Genomic DNA, 8,416 nt, shown 5'->3' on the forward strand with positions numbered 1-8,416 from the left:
AAAAAAAAAGCAGGCGCTAAACATCGCTTCACTTTACGAGTATGCATGATACACGTTGAGCAGCAGTTACAAGGGTCACTTCACGTAATCTACAGCGTCGCGCGAGGGCACCGAAGTACCTAATAAGTAGTCTAATTTTAGTCCTGCGCCTCACCACACAGGGCTATCCAAGATCACGCTAAAATACTATAAAAGTTTGTTTAAATCACCGAGACAAATATTCTCTCTGTGAAGGGAAGCCACGCCCGAGAGCCGTCATCAATCAGGGTTCTGCCGGAAGAAGCGCAGTGAAGAAAAAGAAAGGAAGAAAATAAGAGATGCTAGAAAAACGTGGTTTCGAGAGAGCAAAAAAAATAAGAAGAAATCTCGGTGGGGGTTTTCTCGGGAAACGTTATCAAGGAAAAAAGTATATAGAACACCGGCATTACCAATTTCGCCAGCGTGAAGACAGCAGAAAAAAGAAATCTTGAAGCGAATTTGAATCAGTAGGTAACTTACTTTTAAGAACTCCATCATGCTCCTGTCGCTCTGACTAAATTTGTCTGGCCATGATGGATGTAGACTGCCGGACTTCGCTTGTAAAGTGGTTCAGAAAGCATTACGTGTCTCATGCGGCCTTCAGTGCATTGAAGCGAAAATCCTCCGAAAGTTACAATACTGGCTAATGAGAAGTTTGAGCGCAGCCGTTTAAGTGTTTTGATTCTGCGATAAGTTGAGGCAAATGCGCACGTGTTAAAGAGACGCGGTGCGGCACTACTAGGAGTATGAATTTCTCAGTTTCCAATTGAACGGTTGGGGTGAACCTATTATTGCTAACCTGCGCCGCCACTGGCAGACTCGAGCGCTGCGCCGATTATAAACGCTAGAGCGTTTCCAGATACCTTTCGATCTACTGAGTGTCCGACACTTCGACCGACACACATCTTCTCCCGAGTCTCGCATGTCAACTAATGTTCTTGTGTCCTTACGTGAAAGGTATGCGTAGCGCTGTCACAACCAGTGTGAGGAGGTACGACGCATTGCAGACACTATAACACAACCGGCCTCGCCATAGTGGTCTAGTGGCTAAGGTACTCGGCTGCTGCCTCGCAGGTCGAGGGTTGAAATCCCAGCTGCGGCGGCTGCGTTTTTGATGGAGGTGAAGTTGATGTAGGCCCATGTGCTCAGATTTGTGTGCACGTTATTGAACTCCAATTGGTGCATATTTCCGGAGCCCTTCACTGCGGCATCTCTGATAATCATATGGTGGTTTCGGGACGTTGTAAATCCCACATATTAGTCAATCATCTAACGCAACCACAACGGTGGAATTTAAAGATAACGCTGTTATAGGAGTGTTGCTGTAAGCCCCGCGCTTCCTTATAGAACTCTGTATTCGGACAGCATCGTGTGGGGTGTTTCATCTCCTTTCCAACATTCGTCACCGTCTGGAGAGGTCATGACAAATTTGATACAAGTGACCGTGCGCGAGGCTTGTTGTTACATTTGCACTTCCTTTGTCCCATAACTGATCTCCGTGCTTTTTTAATTCAGCTTTATTGATGACGAAGCAGCTTAGAGTTCAGGAACTCCACGTGACTGTTCTGCGTTTAATTTTTTCCCGAAGCGGATAATTTTACGAATGTACACTTGCTTTCATTTAAGATTTTCCTGGTGGAATTGTATGATTTGTCGAAACAACACCAGCCGCATCATAATAATGACTGGCAGTTATATAAGAAGTGATGGTGTAGATGCCTGCTGAAAGGTCTAAATTATGTAGCTGTATAAATGCCCAATAAAAAACTGGGAATGTGCTAATATGCAGGTGCTTTGAGTATTCGAAAGAACACTGGAATATTTTTTTATTGTGACAAAGACTTGTCTTTCAGGCATACTATTTTTGCGAGTATGTTGGTTAAATATACGCCGTTAGGCCAGTGTTGCATATGAAGTCATGCAGCGTCTTGTGGAATGTGTTGTCATGTATCCAGCGGTTGTAACTGTCTGTGTCGCTGTAGTGAAGGCCGGCTTGAAGGAGGTGACGGGAGCGTTCTGGCTTCAGCCCTTTAAACGTTTCTATATGTCCATGTGAGGAGGTATACATCTGCTTGCATCGCTGGAGTGGGACAATACGAACACGTATCACCAACTCGGAAGGAATAGATTTTCATTAACCGCATATAACCCCTTTTATAGGTTGACTCCCTTCGTCTAAGAACTGCTACGCCAGGGCAAATTCTATCTAAGGTAAATATGCACTGCCGCGAAACCCCACTTTAAGGTTAAATGAACACATTACTATGGCTTCTATGCACCATTTTTCAGCCTTATTATGTCTAAAAGCCTCTTACGCTGGCTTATGTGCTCTAAGTACAGTGAATTGTATAACGTAACGTATTTTGCGCACTATCACTTGAGTCATACAAAAAGTCATACCTCTCTTCTACTCAGTTGTTTTCCACGTACCTTTGATAAACAAACAAAAAAATTGTGTGTGCCTTGTAACAGATTTTCTTATTGTGCAGGTTTGTTGGGTAATGACAAACATGGCCATTTGTATAATGTTAGGCATATCCTATTCGAATTTCATACTAAATAATTCGACCAAGGCACTGTTCACTTCGAACCTAAACTTCATTATTCACACATTTCTAGTAAACATGCATGAAAAGATTACTATGATAAGTGAGTTGTGCAATGCCTTCATAAGATAGTTTGCGTTTTCACCACAGGCTGATACAAAACTTGATAGCAGTAAAGATTTTCCGTGTACCACAATTGTCTCATCCACACATTTGCTAACAATTCTTGGGAGACTCGTGGTACGCATGTGCTGTAGAAGAGGTCGTTATTTGTATGACAAATCACGGCAACACATCTGCATCGTCAGCCTGTCATCACTCATCACCAGCAAATCTTGCCCTTTCTATGCTGCCGAAGGCCTCCTTGGCTGAAAGACGTGGTGTATTCCTGAACATGTGCTGTAGCGTAGATACAATGAATGATAATCTGACGAGTATCATTACGGAGTGTGCTGTGGAAGTTGGAGGCAAGGTAGTTAGACAGGACACTGGCAAGCTTTCGCAGGAAACGAAGAACCTAATTAAGAAGCGTCAAATCATGAAAGTGTCAAGTACAACAGACAAAATAGAACTGGCAGAGCTTTCGAAGTTGATTAATAGACGTAAGGTATGCGATGTAAGAAGGTATAACATGGAGAGAATTGAACACGCTCTGAAAAATGGAGGAAGTGTCAAAGCATTGAAGAGGAAACTTGGGATAGGCAAAAGTCGGATGTATGCACTAAGGGACAAAGAAGGCAAAATAATAACTACCAATATGGATAGGATAGTTAAAATAGCGGAGGAGTTTTACAGAGATCTGTACAGCAGCCGAGACAACCACGACCTTAATACTATAAGAACTAGCAGTAACCCAGACGACACCCCACCGGTAATGATAAAAGAAGTCAGAAAAGCTTTGGAGAGCATGCACAGAGGCAAAGCTGCTGGTGAGGATCGGGTAACATCAGATCTGCTGAAAGATGGAGGACAGATTGTGTTAGAAAAACTAGCCACCCTATTTACGAGGTGTCTCCTGACGGGAAAAGTACCAGAGTCTTGGAAGAACGCTAACATCATCTTAATACATAAGAAAGGAGATGACAAGGACTTGAAGAATTACAGGCCGATCAGCTTGCTCTCTGTAGTATACAAGCTATTTACAAAGGTAATTGCTAACAGAGTAAAGAAAACATTAGAATTCAATCAACCAAAGGAACAAGCAGGATTTCGAACAGGCTACTCAACAATTGACCACATTCATACTATAAATCAGGTAATAGAGAAATGCTCAGAGTATAACCAACCACTATACATTGCCTTCATAGATTACGAGAAGGCGTTTGATTCAGTAGAAATATCATCCGTCATGCAAACACTGCGGAATCAGGGCGTAGATGAAGTATATATAAACATTCTGGAAGAAATCTACAGGGGATCAACTGCTACCATAGTGCTTCATAAAGAAAGCAACAGAATACCAATCAAGAAGGGTGTAAGGCAGGGGGACACAATTTCCCCAATGCTATTTACCGCGTGCTTACAGGAGGTTTTCAGAAGCCTAGAATGGGAACAGTTAGGGATAAGAGTCAATGGAGAATACCTTAGTAACCTGCGCTTCGCCGATGACATTGCATTGCTGAGTAACTCGGGGGACGAATTGCAACTCATGATTACGGAGTTAGACAAGGAGAGCAGAAAGGTGGGTCTTAAAATTAATCTGCAGAAAACGAAAGTAATGTACAACAACCTCGGCAAGGAGCAGCGCTTCGAGATAGGTAATAGTGCACTTGAAGTTGTAAAAGACTATGTCTACTTAGGGCAGGTAATAACCGCAGAGCCGAACCACGAAATTGAAGTAACTAGAAGAATAAGAATGGGGTGGAGCACATTCGGCAAGCACTCTCAAATTATGACAGGTAGATTGCCACTATCCCTCAAGAGGAAGGTATATAACAGCTGTATCTTGCCGGTACTTAGCTACGGAGCAGAAACCTGGAGACTCACAAAGAGGGTTCAGCTTAAATTGAGGACGACGCAGCGAGCAATGGAAAGAAAAATGGTAGGTGTAACCTTAAGAGACAAGAAGAGAGCAGAGTGGATTAGGGAACAAACGGGGGTTAAGGATATCATAGCTGAAATCAAGAAGAAGAAATGGACATGGGCAGGGCATGTAGCGCGTAGACAGGATAACCGCTGGTCATTAAGGGTAACTGACTGGATTCCCAGAGAAGGGAAGCGGGTTAGGGGGAGACAGAAGGTTAGGTGGGCAGATGAGATTAAGAAATTTGCGGGTATAAATTGGCAGCAGCAAGCACAGGACCGGGTTAACTGGCGGAACATGGGAGAGGCCTTTGTCCTGCAGTGGACGTAGTCAGGCTGATGATGATGATGATGATGATGATTCCTGAACCCCTGTAATCCATCACGAGCTGTAGACGTCTGACGCGAAGCAATGGAGACATTGTCAGTAATCATACTAGAGGGTACCCTCAGTCAAGATGGGAGCACACTAATTACCTCACTTGATAGTAGCCTCGGCATCCCATTTCCCTCTGGGTCTCTGCAGTTCCAAATCCATTCTCCAATTCACCAACGCTTGAGACCTTCTACACTCAAAGCAAACAAACGTGATGAACACCGGAAGACAGCCGCTTCCAAAACGACGCAACCCCTGAACCTATGTGTTAGAGCAGGCCTGCAACACTTTGATAAGTTCTAATGAAATGGCTTCATTCACAGAATCAGTTGCCTCCCAAATCGACTACCGCGTATTTTTTTTCTTAAATCCATCGAGTACGAGCGGAGTTACAGGAATTTCTTTCTATCTCCTTTCTATCTTTCTATCTCCTTCAGCAGTCTGCCATGGTGGCTACGGGGCTTGGCTGCTGACCCGAAGGTAACGCGTTCTAACCCCACCACAGTGGTCGCATATTGATGAAGGCAAAATGGTAGAGGTCCGTCTATGGTGCGATGTCGGTGCACGCTTAAGAACCCCAGGTGGTCGAAATTTTCGGACCTCTCCATCACAGCGCCTATCATCAATATATTATAATTTTGTTGCGTAAAACCCCAGATATTATTTCTTCAGTCATAGCCAAGCGTGTTGAAAGCCTACGCAGAGCCAAGATTAATATGTTCACCAAGACACGTGCCTTCGCCAGCGCGCGTTGTGACCTTGAGCACATTTTCTGAAGTTTTTATTCGAACTGCGTTGTACTTTCAGTGTGATCGAGAACGTGCAGAATGACACGTGGTGGCATCTCGTGGCGGCAATGGTAACTATGCAGCCAGCGATGCTCAAGTCAGCCAACAGTTGCAGGCATAGCCTTAAGCGCGGTAATTTGAGCCTACGGCATGAATTTGTCCAGAGGAGAGGGAGCCCCTTTCAGCTGACATTAATAATAAATGAAAATTCAGCGCTGCGTGATTCGCAATAATGTTCGGCTCACGTGTTTTTGGGAGAATGGCATACCGTTCGGCAGCGTTTTCTGAGCATGCTAAATAAATATTTTGAGGATTTTCTATCAACGCAAGTGACGTCAAGGCACTTTTTATGCGTAGTCTGAGTCACTTCTTAGCATAAATGGTAAGGGAACTCATGCTTGTTAAGAACATCTTAGTCGAACTCAAGGAGAAGATATCGACATGGTGAGCCACGCAACACGAAACCAAGATAACCGATAGTCATTAGGAGTATAAGACTGGATTCCAGGAGAAGGCAAACTGACAAAGGGGAGGTACAATTTAAGGTAAGCGGAGGATATTAAGAAGTATGCGTGGACAACGAAGGCGTTGCAAGCATTGAACGGATAAAGATTGGAGAGGCATTTGCCCTGTATTGGGTGAAGTCAGGCTTATGATGATAAGGATAATGATGGCCACCTTTTGGAAATATTCGGCTCACAACCCAATGAATTGATGACCGAGCCTCTCGCGTATGTTTTATGGCTGAAAAAGAGCGACGAATCCCTTACGCAGCTTTGTTGCAGCAATACACGTGTTTGGTCTGTGCTGAAATCGTTGTCGGCGTACGGTCTCTGTGGCACACATTGTCGGTGTAACCATGTCGCTGTAGCAGAGCTGCTTAGAAGTAGTGGTAACTTGTCGGGAAAATATCTATGCCTTACGACCACTCAACTTTCGCCCTCTGACTCTTTCTATGGCCCTCACATCTACATCCAAAAAAGTTTTGCCGGTGTCGTTCTGCACGTGTTTTCAAGATGATCACGGCAAAAAGAAAAAAAAAGAGTGGGGAATATTTGAGCGTAGCCTTCAACAGTACATCACGATAGTGTGATCGGTCCTTGTGCACTCGCCTTCTGAGCTGCTGGACCACTTTGGTTCTCGGTGCATGCCTCAACCGTGCCTTAAAGAAACGAGTGACTGTGCGCGCCACATTGGCCATTTCACAGTATCATTGAGTGATTGTTACAAGCGCAGTTGTCACGTGTCCACTAGCCATATATATTTCTTTAACGAACCAGTGAAGGACCTATACGCATCCGTAAAGCAACATGCGAACCTACGCAGCAGTTCACTTTGATGATGGTTCTGCTGCTGGTGATTTTTAAATGTGTCTGAGCGATTTGTAGTGAGTGGGTCTTTTAAACCCCCACTTGTCGTTCAATTCACATCTCATGCCCGGCGCAATTCTACGCTTCTGCGACGCGATATATGATGCGCTAAGGAGACTCCTTCGACGGCCGTGACAGTGTGGCTCCGTGCCAGTACACCTGCCTGTCATGCAGGCGACCTGTTTTCGATCCTGACTCGGACCCGGAAATTTTTATTATTTATTTTAGTTATACTTTTCTCGTTTTTTCGCTTGTGAAAAGTTAAGTTTTCGCTCAGGACCAACGACGCTGACGCCGACACCGGCTACAACGCCCACGCCGGAATTTTCGCGAAACAAGCTCTTTAGTGCTGTCGTCTGTTTTAAAAAAAGATAACTTTTGTGTGCAGGCGTTCCAGTAGCGGGCATAAAATATCAATTCATCCAAAAAAAGCAGCTTTGTGTCTGTATGGCAATAACAACACGCCATGCTTCGAAAGGTTTATTTGCGCTATGTAACAAAAAATACATGACAAACACTTCATTTGTCAAGGGGTACGTGTACTTTGGTAAATCAATATTCCACATCATACTTCACTAGCTTATTTTGAACGCAGAATTACTTTTTTATACATGACTAAGATGTCACAAAGTCCCCAACGTGGTATCAAAAAGTGTTTAACAATTTAGAGTGTTTATTACTCAACTATAGGCGGGCATAATGTCGCCCAAGAAGGTGGAATAGTGTGTTTAAAGAAGAGTTTAACGGTTAAGAGTACTTGGTACTCTACTATGGTGCGTTTAGAAAAAGTGGTCAGCGATGTAGGGTACTCGGTACTCCACTATGGGAGAGCTGAAAACCATCCTGCGGGCCTCACCCTTCATGAGGCCGCATCGTACCTCTAATATGTTGTGTGTTTAGAAAAAGTGTGCAATGATTTAGAGTACGTGGTACTCTATTATATGAAAAAGCATAAAGGGGTCCCATGATGTGTGGAGTATGTACGGTGCATTTATGTTTAGAAAAAGTGTTTAACAATTCTAAGTACTTGGTGTTCTACTACAATATAGCATAAGGCGTACGTCGAGGAAGTGTCATAGAGTAACATAAAAAATGACAAGAGTGGTCATTCGGGCCAAAAAGCGGCTGAGCTACGCAGCTTCACCCCAGCCGTAAGATGACCACACATCACTTACTGCTTCAAGGAAACACGCGTACTAGTTATTTACTATAGTACTTTTTCTAGTGCATTTTACGTCTACGTGTTTTTGGTAAATGATGGTGGCCTGAACCCGTCTTTATCGTGTGCGATTGTAC

The sequence above is a fragment of the Rhipicephalus microplus genome, chromosome 4, assembly GCF_043290135.1.
Source record: "Rhipicephalus microplus isolate Deutch F79 chromosome 4, USDA_Rmic, whole genome shotgun sequence".
Taxonomy (NCBI): Eukaryota; Metazoa; Arthropoda; class Arachnida; order Ixodida; family Ixodidae; genus Rhipicephalus; species Rhipicephalus microplus.